We start from the raw sequence: 13,573 nt of genomic DNA on the forward strand, positions 1-13,573 counted from the left end.
ACTTGTCCTCAAGCATCAGCCTGGGGGGCAGGCTACAGGTTTATTATACATCTAGAGGCTATAGAAGTACTCTCAGGAAACAAAAGCCAGAGGATGCCATTTTTATGCTCTTCTTTGGCCTTGCTACAGTTCATGGGTACCTCTTGTAAGGGAGCTCACACATTTGTCCTGGAGCCCCAACTTTTGCAGCTGTCACCGAGGGGCACCTCCAGATTGCCTGATCTGGAGGTCAGTAGGGTTTATGACTGCAATCTCATAAGACTTGCATACCTTAAAAACTGCTGCCTGAGGGTCTGGCATCCAGACACCCTCTAAATTAGATAATGATTGAGATCCCTCCCTCTTGAACACTCACAGGGCTTGGCATACCCTCTACAACAGGGTACTGTCAAGAATAAATCAGGCTGCTTAGACAATCACAAGGATTCAAGAGAAAACTAAGAGTTAGAGTAAGTTTAAACAAGGTTCATCTATACAAGGTCACTCCTTCAAGACTGGGAGAGAGAGGTGTTGTGCCTAATATGTAGTAACATACAGTCAAGCAAAATGAAGCAGAGGAATATGTTCCAAATGAAAGAACAATATAAAACCCAAGAAAAATACCTTAATGAACTGAAAATAAGGAATTCACCTTATCGAGAGTTCAAAATAATGGCCATAAAGATACTGAATGGAAAGCTGAATGGATGAACACAGTTGACAACTTCAGGAAAGAGAAAGAAAATACAAGAAAGTACCACACCAAACCACAGAGCTGAAGAATACAAAAATTGAACTGAAAAATATACTAGAGGGGTTCAACAACAGCCTACATGAAGCAGAAGAAACAATCAATGATATGGAAGACAGAACAGTGAAACTTACCCAAACAGAGCAACAAAAGAAGAAATAATTTTTAGAAGTGAAGATAGTTTATGGGACACATGGGACAACATCAAGTGGAATAACATTCACACTACAGGCATCCCAGAAGAAGAGTGAGAGAAAGGGGCAGAAAGGTCATTTCAAGAAATATTTGTAGACTTCCCCAAATTGAGGAAGGAAACAAATATCCAGATCCAGTAAGTCCAGGGTTCCAAACAAGATGGATCCACACCAAGACACATAATTAAATGTCCAGAGTTAAAGACAAAGAGAGAATCTTAAAAGCAGCAAGAAAAAAACCAACTTTTTAAGTATAAAGTAAGCATCATAAGAGTTATCAGAGTTTTTAGCAGAAACTTCACAGGCAGGCAGGGAGTGGCATGACAAATTCAAAGGGCTGAAAGGAAAAAACTTCCAATCACAAATATTCTTCCTGGCAAGGTTATCATTCAGAACTGAAGATTAGATAAAAGTTTTCTAGATAAGCAAGAGCTAAAGGAATTCATCACCATAAAACCAGCCCTATAAGAAATGTTATGTAACATTCTAATATCTTTAATATAAAAAGGGTACTAATTAGTAACAAAAACAACAAAAAACAGGTAAGTAAGAAGCTGAGGTAGCTATTCTTGTATCAGAAAAAAACAGACTTTAAAAATCAAATACTGTAATAAAAGAAAAATACAGGCATTACATAATGATAAAGGGATCAATCCAATAAGATAAAAATATTTGTAAGTATTTATGTAACCAACAGGAGCACCTCAATATGTAAACCAAATATTAACAGACCTAAAGGGAGTAATTGACAGCAATACAGTAATGACTTTAATACCCCACTTGTATCAATGGATAGTTTGTCCAGATAGAAAATCATAAGTAAACAGTGTCAAATGACACTTTAGACCAAATGGACTTAATAGATATACACAGAACATTCCATCCCAAAGCAGCAGAATATACATTCTTCATGTAGCACATTCTCCAAAATAGGTAATATTTTAGGCCACAAAGCAAGTATCAAAAAATTTAAGAAGATGAAAATTGTATCAAACATTTTTTCTGAACACAATGGTTATGAAACTAGAAATCAGTGACAGGAAGAAACCTGGAGAAATCACAAATATGTGAAGGTTAAACAACATGCTACTGACCAACCAATGGGTTAATGAAGAAATCAAAGGAGAAATTTAAAAAAAATACCTGAGACAAATAAAAATGGAAATATACCAAAATCTATATATATGGGATTATCAAAAGCAGTCCTGAGTCAATTTATGATAAAGGTGTGCCTCAAGAAACAAGAAAAATCTCAATTTTAATTTCACACCTAGAGGTGTGGAATGAACTAGAAAAAAGCAAACCCCAAAGGGAGAAGAGAGGAAATAACAAAGATTAGAGCCAGAATAAATGAAATAGAGAATAAAAAGACAATAGAAAAGGTCAATAAAACTAAGACCTATTTCTCTAAAAGTATAAAGTTGACAAACCTTCAGCTAGACTAAGAAAAAAAGAGGGCTCCAATGAATAAAATCAGAAAGAAAGATAAGTTACAATTGATAGCAAAGAAATATCATAGGTCATAAGCAACATAAGAGATGCTATAAGTAATTATACACCAACAAATCAGGCAACCTCAAAAAATGGATACATTCCTAGAAGTATACAATCTTCCATGACTGACTCATGAAGAAACAGAAAATCTGAATAGGCCAATTAGGAAGGAGATTGAATCAGTAATAAAAAAAAAACTCCCAAAAAGCAAAAGTCAAGGTCCAAATGGCTTTATTGGTGAATTCCACCAAACATTCAAAGATGTAATACCTATTCTTTGGAAATTCTTCCAAAAAACTAAAAAGTAGGAAGTGCTTTCAAACTCATTTTACAAGGCCAGCATTAATTAACCTGATACCAGATAAGAGAAGGACACCACAAAATAAATCAGAGGCCAATACCCTTGAACATAAATGCAGAAATCCTCAGTAAAATATTAGCAAATTGAATTCAACAACAAATTAAAAAGATAATACACCATGATCAATTGGGATTTATTCCAGGGATGCCAGGATGGTTCAGCACCTGTAGGTCAATCAGTGTGATACAACACATTAACAAAATGAAGGATAAAAATCATATGATCATTTCAATAGATGCAGAAAAAGCATTTGACAAAACACCCATTTATAAGAATCTCAACAAATCTCTCAGAACATACTTCAACATAATAAAGGCCATGTGTGATAAGCCCCCAGTTAATATCATACTCAATGGGGAAAAGCTGAAAGCCTTAAGACCAGGAAAAAGATAAGGATGGTTACATGGACTCAACACTTTTATTCAACACAGTATTGGAAGTCCCAGCCAGAGCAACCGGAAAAAAGAAAGAAAGGGCATCTAAATTGGAAAGGAAGAAGTAAAACTATCACTATTTATGGATAATATTTTATGTATGTAAAATCCAAAAGACATCACCAAAAAAAAAAGTTAGAATAAATGAATTCAATAAATCTGCAGAGTACATCAGTATGCACAAATCTGTTGTGTGTTTATACACTTAAGAATAAAATGCAGAAAGAGGAATTAACAATCTCATTTACAATTGCATCAAAAACAATTAAATATCTACAAATAAATTTAACCAAGGAGGTGAAAGACATGAACACTGAAAACTATTAAGACTTTGATGACAGAAATCGAAGACACAAATAAATGGAAAGAAACTCCATGCTCATGGATTATTAGAAGAATTAATATTAAAATGTCCATATTACCAAAGGAATCTACAGATTCAATGCAATCCCTATCAAGCTTCCACTGGCATTTTCCACAGAATTAGAACAAAGAATTCTAAAATTTGTATGGAACCACAAAAATTCTGAATAGCCAAAGCAATCTTGAGAGGTCAGGACAAAGCTGGAGACATCATGCTCCTTGGTTTCAAACTATATTATGAATCTACAGTAACCAAAACAGTATGATATTATCGTAAAAAGACACAGATCAATGAAACAGAATAGAGAGACCAAAAATAAACCCATGCATATAAGATTAATTAACATACCACAAAAGAGGCAAGAATATACAATGGGGAAATGACAGTCTCTTCAATAAATGGTGCAAAAACTGCACAGCCATCTGCAAAAGAATGAAACTAGACCACTATCTTACACCATACACAAAAATTAATTCAAAATGGCTTAATGAAAGACCTGACACCAGAAAACTGTAGAAGAAAATATAGGCAGTAAACTTAACAACATCAATCTTGGTGATGATTTTTGGACCTGACTCCAAACACAGGGCAACAAAAGCAAAAATAAACAGAGCTCCATTAAACTAAAAAGCTTTTTTGCACAGCAAGGAAACCATCAACAAAGTGTGTGTGTGTGTGTGTGTGTGTGTGTGTGTGTGTGTGTGTGTGTGTGTGTGTGTGTGTGTGTGTGTGTGTGTGTGTGTGTGTGTCTGTGTGTGTGTGAATGTGTGAATTCTAACTCTATCTGCCTAGAGATAGCAGCAGAGTCCCCAGATGCCAGTGGCAAGCCCCAGGCTGTTACCTGTGCTTCTGACCAACCAGCTACAGATTGACAGTTCCCAGAACCGCCCCCTTAGATTTGATTAATTTGTTAGAACAGCTCACAGAACTCAGGAAAACACCTTTTACCAGTTTAATACAAGATACTATAAAGGATACAAGTTAACAGCCAAATGAAGAGATACATAGGGCAAGTTCCCAAAATGGAGACACACTATCCTCCTGTAGCTTGGGGCCTGGCTCAGGGGCATGTGGAAGCTTTCTGGTTCCCTAAGGTCTCTCTGACAGAGAAGGAGAAGCCAAGAGAGCAGTTTTGGCTCTCGGGTTTTTGTAAGGGCTTTCTTGCATAGTAATGATTGACTAAATCATTGGCCATTGGCTGATTCAACCTCCAGCCCCTGCCCCTGGGTGGGGGTCCAAGAGTCTCTCATTAACATGACAAGACAGCTGTTTCACCTTTAAGGCTCTGAAGTGTTTTCAGGACCTGTGGATGAAGACCAAATATACCTAGGAAATATATAACTCATTCTATCACAGGGGTGGACATAAAAAAATGAATTCAAAAAATTCATTATAAAAAAAACAATTAAAATGTGGGCGGAGGACTTAAGACTCTTTTTCCAAAAAAGACATACAGATGGTCAGGAACCACATGAAAAGATGCTCCACATCACTAACCATCAGGGAAACGGAAATAAAAGCAATGAGATATTACCTCACATCAGTCATAATGGCTATTATGAAAAAGAAAAGAAATAACAAGTCTTGGTAAGGATGTAGAAAAAGGGAACCCTTGTGGACTACTGGTGGGAATGTAAATTGGTGCAGCTACTATGGAAAACAGTATAGAGGTTCCTCAAAAGATTGAAAACAGAACTACCAGATCCAGCAATTCCACTTCTGGGTATTTAACTAAAGAAAATACTAACTCAAGAAGATATGTTTATGAAGCATTATTTACAGTAACCAGGATATGGAAACAATCTAAGGATCCATTAATGGATGAATAGATAAAAGATGTGTACACACACACTGGAATACTGCTCAGCCATTAAAAAGGAAATCCTGCTGTTTGTGACATGGATAGACCTTGAAGGAAGTATTATGGTAAGTGAAATAAGTCAGAGAAAGACAAATACTATATGACCTCACTTATATGTGGAATTTTAAAAAGTATAAAAAGAAAAAAATGAACCCATAAATACAGAGAGCAGATTGGTGGTTTCTAGAAGCAGGGTTGAGGGGATAGGAGGGTGAAGGTACAAACTTCCAGTTATAAAATAGGTAAGTCATGGGGATGTAAGGTACAGCATGGTTACTATAGTTAATAATACTATATTGTATATTTTAAAGTTGTTAAAAAAGTAGATAAGTTCCCATTACAAGAAAAAAAAATGTAACTGTATGGTGATGGATGCTAACCAGACTTACTGTGATCATTTTGCAATATAAAAATATAAAATCATTTTTACTTGGCACTAATGTAATGTTATATGTCAAGCATATCTCAAAAAAGATATAAAGATAAGAAGAAAACAAATCCTACCATTTGCAACAACATGGATGGAGCTAGAGGGTATTATGCTCAGTGAAATAAGCCAAGTGGAGAAAGACAAGTATGAAATGATTTCACTCACCTGTGGAATATAAGAACAAAGGAAAAACTGAAGGAACAAAACAGCAGCAGAATCACAGAACCCAAGAATGGACTAACAGTTACCAAAGGGAAGGGGACTGGGGAGAATGGGTGGGAAGGGAGGGAGAAGGTAGGGGAAGAAGAAAGGGAGCCTTACAATTAGCATGTATAATGGGGGGGGTATGGGGAGGGCTGTGCAACACAGAGAAGACAAGTAGTGATTTTACAGCATTTCACTACGCTGATGGACAGTGACTAATGGGGTATGTGGGGGGGACTTGGTGAAGGAGGGAGCCTAGTAAAGATAATGTTCCTCATGTAATTGTGGATTAATGATACCAAAAAAAAGATAAAAAGATAAGAATAGACTTGTAATTTACTCATCCATAATGATTATCTACATTTAAAAAAAGAAAAGCACATTATTACAGCTGATAAGGGAAACCCAGCTCACTGGATACACGTACTATATATAATCAACACATATATTCAATATAAAAGTAAATTCATTCTCTACACCAGGAACAAAAAATTTTTAAATGCAGTTAAATAAAATATGCCATTTAAAATAGCAACAAAACATGAAAAATTACAAGTAAATCAGATAAAACGTGACCGTGTGTTTTAGACTGTTGATACTGTCATAGTGTACTTGCTTGTGTTGATTTATAATACATAATTCATAATTGTGTAATTATCTCCTAATTATTTTGAATAAGATTGTTATCCAAATAAAACTTTGTCAACATCAGGAACTGTGAGTCCTGTTTGTTGCACTATCATATTCAGTAGTGTGCAATACTAAGACATTTAAGAAATGAAGCTATTGAGAAGATTAAAAAAAAAAAGCCAATAAAGCTGATAGCAAAGCTTAATGAGTACAAGGAAAACAATTACCTAACTATAGTTCTCACTAATACAAGTGGAAAAAATTATTAAAATATATAGCAAATCAAACCCAGAAAAGAAAGTAAAAATATTAAAATGAGTTACTGGATTTTGTCAAAGAAAATAGGGCTGGTTGAACACAAAAGGAACAATCAACCATCACCCTCCGTCTGTTCTCTGTGCAGCCAGAGCCTGTAGAGACCCGAGTCAGGACCTCCTTCCTCAGCTCTAAACCTTCTGTGGCTCCCACTACCCTCAGAACAGACGCCCAGCTCCCTGCGTGCCATTCAGGGCTGACTGCTGGCCCCCTGCTCTTCAGGCGCAACATACAAGCATAGACCTGAGGTTTCATGAATATTCCCAGGTCAGTACCTCACCCAGGCACATGTAAACGGCAGTGCTCCTGCCTGGAAACCCTACTTCACCCAGAACTTGGAAAGCATTCCTTATAATCCCTGGTCTTGATTAAGGACTTGGGCCGAGAGTGATTCTCATCGGTGATTCCAAACTCGAGGGCAGGTGGGGAGCCTTGCAAGAACATCCTCTGTATTGCAGCCCTGACAGTGGCATAAGGGTGCCAGGGCCGGGCACCCCGAGGCCCGTCCACTCACCGGCGCAGGCCCCGCGAACAAGGTGGCGACAGGGGGTTTCCCTCGGGTTCAGCTGACTCCCCACGCCCGGCCTTGGTGCGAGTGTGACCTCGGCTGACCCACACTCCGAGCCCGTTTCCCTCGTGTGAAGGGCACACGAGGCTCAGGAGGCCGCCGCCGGGCGCCGAGGAGAGCGAGAGCGGGCGCGGGGGCGGCTCGGGCCGGGCGCGGACGCGCATGCTCTCCTTGCTCCCCTCCTCTGTGACGTCGCCAGGAGCCCCGCCCCCGCAGGCCCCAGGAGACGCCTCCCCCCGGGGTTGTCCCAGGAGGCGCCCGGCCCCCCTCGCGCGGCACGGCCCCCTGGGTCCGCGCCGGGTTTCCGGGGCCGCCTGGGCCCGGCCACATCCGACGGGTCCCGCACGGGGACCTCCGCCTGTGCGACCTTACGAGGCCAGTCACCTCAGCCTCTGAGATGCTCAGGGAAAAATATAATTTAAAAACGTGGTATAAAATCGGTCCTGGGGATGTAATAAATGTACAGCATGGTGACTGCGGTCAACACTGTATTAAAAACAACGAAAAGATTTTAAAAATAGGCAAGAAGATACAAGTTGCTTGTGGCATCTTTGTGCACTAACATTAAACGGTGCTCTGATTCATTGGTTCCCAAACCAGTACCAGCAGCAGCACCTGGGAATTTGTTAAAGACGCACTTACAAGGACCCCACCCCACCATCAGTCCTTGAACCTGCAGCTCCCAAAACAGCACTAAATCCTGGGGAAGTGTGGCAACTGAAATCACTGAGGCTCAAGGAGATATCCCCCCAGAGGAGCACAAATGAGTCAACGAAAGACAAAATGTCACCATCTCTTCTGCCTATATTCCCATTGCCCCAAAGCCCTTTCCATGCCCCATGGAAGGTAAGCTGGGTGTCCATAAAGAGCAAACAGGACTGGAGAACATTCTAGTACCATCCTGCATCAAGTGTCCATTTTATTATTTCTACTATACCCTCAGCACTATACTCTAACAGTGATAACCCAAAATCCCGTGCCTTCGTCGCCACATTGGCCTTTCTGTCCCTACCTCGGCAGAAAGCCTACAAAGTCAGTCACTCCACGACTCAGTGAAACGGCAGTCAAGGATCTGAAGAGAAAACCCTGTCTACCTAAATTTCTAGGAGCAGGAAAACTGTCTTTCAAGATAGAGTATGAAATATGACTATTTCAAACCCAAAATGATAAATTTAATGGAAGATTTAACACACAGAAAATGAAATCCTAGAGGTTATAGTTAAGGACTTTGGACAGTGATTCCAGGTGACATACTTGCAATGACAGAAGTAATAAGGACCCAAGAGGGGAATGCGTATATGGATCAATACAACTGCTCAATTGATTGACTGCAAATAATTATTTGCATTAAACACAAATATTCCCTCATGGAATTCAAATAATGAAATTAACATGTACAGTCTCAACATATATACTGAGATAGAACATATTGGTTAATCTTCTACGACCCTTATATTGCCTGGGAATAAGGAAAAAGTAAAACTGTGATATATTGTTTTAAGTGTTGATAAAACTTAGCTTAAACAATAATTAACAGAATCAGAGTATATACTTTCCAAACTAGAATAATGAAAATCTGGATTGTTAAAATATGGATTATAGAAAGTTCTTTGTTTTTTTTAAGGACCATAAAAAGAAATAAGGTATAGAAATTCACAAAATTAGAAGACACCCAAATATATGGACCATTACATTAAATGGGTATGGAATAAATTAGCAGTCAGTACTGTTTAAATACCTACAAGGGATTTAATTTTCATCAATAAATTTAAAGTCCAAACTTTGAGCTTCCATTCATAGCACAACTAACATTCCATGGCATTCTCAGCCACTCCACCTACACCAGTAGAAAAGAAACCGGGGGGTGTAGGAAATGTTGGCTTAGCTGGTGGTGAACCAATAACTTATGCCGAAGGTCACAAGAACCCATGATCAAGCTTCTTAAGGCCTAAAATCATCTGAAATGTCACTGAGGCCTGTAGCGTATTTTTACCAGCAAACACCATCAGCACATCTGGTGGGGAAGGAATAGGATGGCACAAAGGGGTAACATGCCAGTAACAGTCATTTTAATAACTCACATTTAAGTCATATCCACATACCAAAACCATGACAAGCGTTTCCCAACACCACCCTTTAACCCGCACAACCACCTGCTGAGGTGGGTCCGTCAGCACTCTTGTTTCACAGATGATGAAGCTTAGGATTCCGGTGGCTATTTGGTTGCCCAGTTTACAGGGGAGGAAACCAAGCACCCAAAAGTTCCCTGAGTTGGCCTGTGTTATGAGCACCAATTAAGTAGGACAGCAGAGAATGGTGCCCACAGTAATGCGGGTCTCATCACTGCCCCACACGACCTCCTGCCCCAAGCCATGCAATCTGCACAGGGCTGGGGCCCCTTCCGGGTCAGACAAGGCAGGCCAGGGGAAGTCCACCTGCCCACGCAACCATCACGGGGACAAGGAGCCGTTCTGCCTTGTGTCCAAGAAAGGGAGCCTTTAGCTCCACTGGGGCAACACGCTTGTTAGGTGCTGATCAAGAAAACAACATAAAGACAGACTATGTTATGTTGGACAGACATCCATGGATGCAGAAGATTCTCTCTTGAGGACAGGGTGGGGGCATGTCATCCTGTGGGGCTCACCCTGTCATCCCATTGTGCCCACAGCCTGCCGGCTCTGCCCCCCAACACGTCCTAGACCATCATCTCCCCCTCATTCCAATGCCGTCAGCCTGGGCGGCCCACTGCCATTGCACTCCCAGACAGCCCATGGCCTCATCCCTGTCTCCCACATCAGTTCTTGACACACCCCTGTCCATTCTCCATGCAAATATCAAAGGGAGACAGACAGATAAGATCATGTGACTGTCCCACCAACTCCCTTTCCCAGCCTCTCAGAGCAGTCAGAATAAAATCCGTTTCTCATGGTGGCCTGCAGAGCCCTGTGCATCTGGCCTACCCCCTCCACCGTGCTGCCTACCAGACACACTGGTCCTCAGCTCCTTCCTCCCACTGGCCCAGCTCCTGCCTGCCTCGTAGTCTTGGTACTCGATGTTCCTTTGCCAGGAGTCCTCTTCTCCATCTCCGAACATGGCTGGGCTGCTCCTCATCGGTCGGCATGCTACCACCCTTTGCATGCTGTCTGCGCCTCTCTCCAGGCTTTACTGTTCAAAATATGGTTTCCCACTCTTAAACATGAGAGGCCTGGGGAGGAGTGCCATGACCAGGGTTACCCCGCTGGTGATGGGCACAGCTCGGAAGTGCTGGAATTCCAGTTGTCCCCGGAACCCAGTGCTTGGCCGCCTGACCACCTTCCTGAGGCACACCTGTCCTTCATGCCTGTGCTGACCGTGTCCTTCATTATGCCTCATGGGACCACAGGCATATTGTCATGGCAGCAGAGTTGCTACACCACATTCTGTGTTATCAAGTGTGTTTCCCATTCCAGCCAGCAAGGCCAAGTCTCAGTTACCCATGTAGCTCCATGACACAGACCTCATGTGTGTGTGGGAATAACAGATGAAGGATGGGACTTTCACCACTCCTGCCCATCATACCGGAGTATAGGAGGCCCCTCTCAACACAAAGAATGAGGTGGAGAGACGTGGATCATGAGGAAAGAGGGTCCTTTATCCCCTGGAATGTACATCACTCCTGCTTCAGGGCAGACCAAGGCCAGGTGTCTGTGTGGGTCACGTAACAGCAAGAGCTCTCAGGGCAAGAAGGCCCCTCTGGGGAGAACCAAGTCAGGCTTCAGGAGAGGCTGGCCTCCAGTCTCCACGGTGCAGCAGCTCAACTGGAGGGACAGTAATGCCACAGCCATACACGGACTGTGTGCACGAGGGAGGACAGAGCTTCTCTTGGGTACAAAATCACACATGCTGGTGGCATGGTTCCTCTGGCCAAATGATCTGCCACAACAGTTACCTTAGAAAGGCCTGAGCCCAGCATGATTTCTCTGATGCTGACTGAGGCCTGCCATCTGGGAAAAGGCCTTCCCACATCTCTTACACTTGTAGGATTTTACTCCACCCTGAATCTTTTGACAGGCAGTGAGGGGTGAGCTGCAGCCATAGGCCTTCCCACACTCACTGCACTTGTAGGGCTTCTCCCTAGAGTGACACCTCATGTGTCGAGTTATGGAGTGGCTGTCACAGAAGGCTTTCCCACATTCTTTGCACTCAAAGGGCTTTTCTCCGGTGTGAATCTGCTGGTGCCCTGTGAGGTGAGACCTGAGGCTGAGGGCCTTCCTGCACTCACTGCACTCATAGGGCCTCTGACCATGTGGATCACTGGTGTTCCAAGAGGTGTGACCTGCGGCTGAAAGGTTTCTCACACTCGCTGCACTCATATGGCTTCTTCCCAGCATGATGCTGTGCGATGCTGTAGTGTCTGGTGAGGTCTGCCGTGTTGCCAAAGGCCTTCCCACACATTTTGCACTTACAGGGTTTTACTCTTGTGAGAATCTGCTGATGCTGAAGAAGGCAGTGATTTGTGGTAAACCATTTTCCACATTCCTTGCATTTATAGTTCTTCCCTCCATGAATCAGGGGGTCTTTCCTTGACCGGCATGATTCACACTCACAGATGGTGCTTCCTGCAGAGATTCGTTCCTGTAAATCCTTTTAGCACAGACTGTCACCTGTTCCTAAATCACCCTATTCAGGGCCTGTCTCCCCAGGGAGGGTTTCCTTATATGGGGGACCATCCCAGTCCTCAAGTGCCCTCCCTGTTTCTCTGATGGTCCTTCTTGTCCCCTGGTCAGTGAACACCCTCCAGATGAGGCAGGCTGAAAAGCAGTCGGCTCCGTGGTCTTGGTTTCTGCTTTGTCACCTGAAGGGAATCCAATGGATACAAAAGTATCCCATGAGCGATGCCAACACAGAAGAAACGACAATCAACAAACCAGTGGGGAAAGGAAGGCGGAAGTGGTGCCACCGTACCTGCTGGGGTTCACAACTCTGACAATGACGCTTGTATTATTTTTCTGGTCCTTGGATTTTTGACACCTTTAAAGGGACAACCCTGAGGAGAATGTGGGGCAGGGGCCAGAGGGGCCAGAGAGGAGTTACTTCCTCACTGTGCAGAGGGGTGAGAAGTGATGACACCACACATGCTGTTTGTTCCAAGACAGGACGTCGCATGGTGCTACAAGAACAGGGAAGGGGGCAACCTAACCTGCCCAGTGAAAGGGAGAGGATGTCAGGAAAGGCTTCCCAGAAGAGGCATCTTGAGATCCAGTCCTAACGAAGCAGAATGAGTTTATCAGATACAGAAAGTGAGAGGTCGCTGCAGTGGAAGGAGATCGTGTACAAAGGTGCAGAGGCAAGAGAGAGGGCTGGGTGCCCAGGGAGCTGCAGGGCAGGAGAGGGTGGCGGGGGCGGAGGCAGGGAGGCGGGCAGGGTGCTGAGTCCCGGGGTTTGGCTGCGTAGCAGTGAGCACAGCCACTGCCAATCCCAGGTCAGGGCCCACAAGGCTGAGGATGAGTAGAATCGGGGCTTGGGGGTATATTAATCTACCATGCCCGGGGAACAGCCAGGAAGGACCATAAAACAGACAAGACCTAGATGGAGAAATCTGGAAGGTTTACTCCAAGATATTAAAGAAAATCTGTACAATGGGAGAAAGTAGTTGCAGTGTCGTCAATTCTCCTCAAATCTGTCTATAAGTTAGTTACTAGTCCAGACAACAGGGCTTTCCATGAAACTTGACAATCTGATTCGTAGAATTTATGTGGAAGAGTGAGTAAGGGGCATGGATATCACTGAAAAAAAAGACAAAACAAGAGGGGACTTGCCCTCCCAGGTTTTAGGGCTATGATGAAATTACAGACATGAAGACAGTATGGTATGGGCACAGACATGAGAAAAACTGGCAACAGAAAATAACAGTGCTCAGAAACAGACTCCTGAATACACAGAGCTTTCATAAGCAGCGGAGGTGGCCCAACAGATCAGTGGGAAATAGAAGAATTATATAACAAATTA

General features: G+C 42.7%; 1 protein-coding gene across 1 annotated transcript in view; it reads right to left on the bottom strand.

Moving 5' to 3' along the window:
• The window catches only part of LOC108405467 (zinc finger protein 550), a 35,856-nt gene that overhangs the window by 5,257 nt on the left and 17,026 nt on the right, over positions 1–13,573 (bottom strand). Inside the window, 1 exon segment of the mRNA XM_073226796.1 lies at positions 7,532–12,419. The gene's annotated coding sequence lies outside the window, so the exon portion shown is untranslated.

The sequence above is a fragment of the Manis javanica genome, chromosome 17, assembly GCF_040802235.1.
Source record: "Manis javanica isolate MJ-LG chromosome 17, MJ_LKY, whole genome shotgun sequence".
Taxonomy (NCBI): Eukaryota; Metazoa; Chordata; class Mammalia; order Pholidota; family Manidae; genus Manis; species Manis javanica.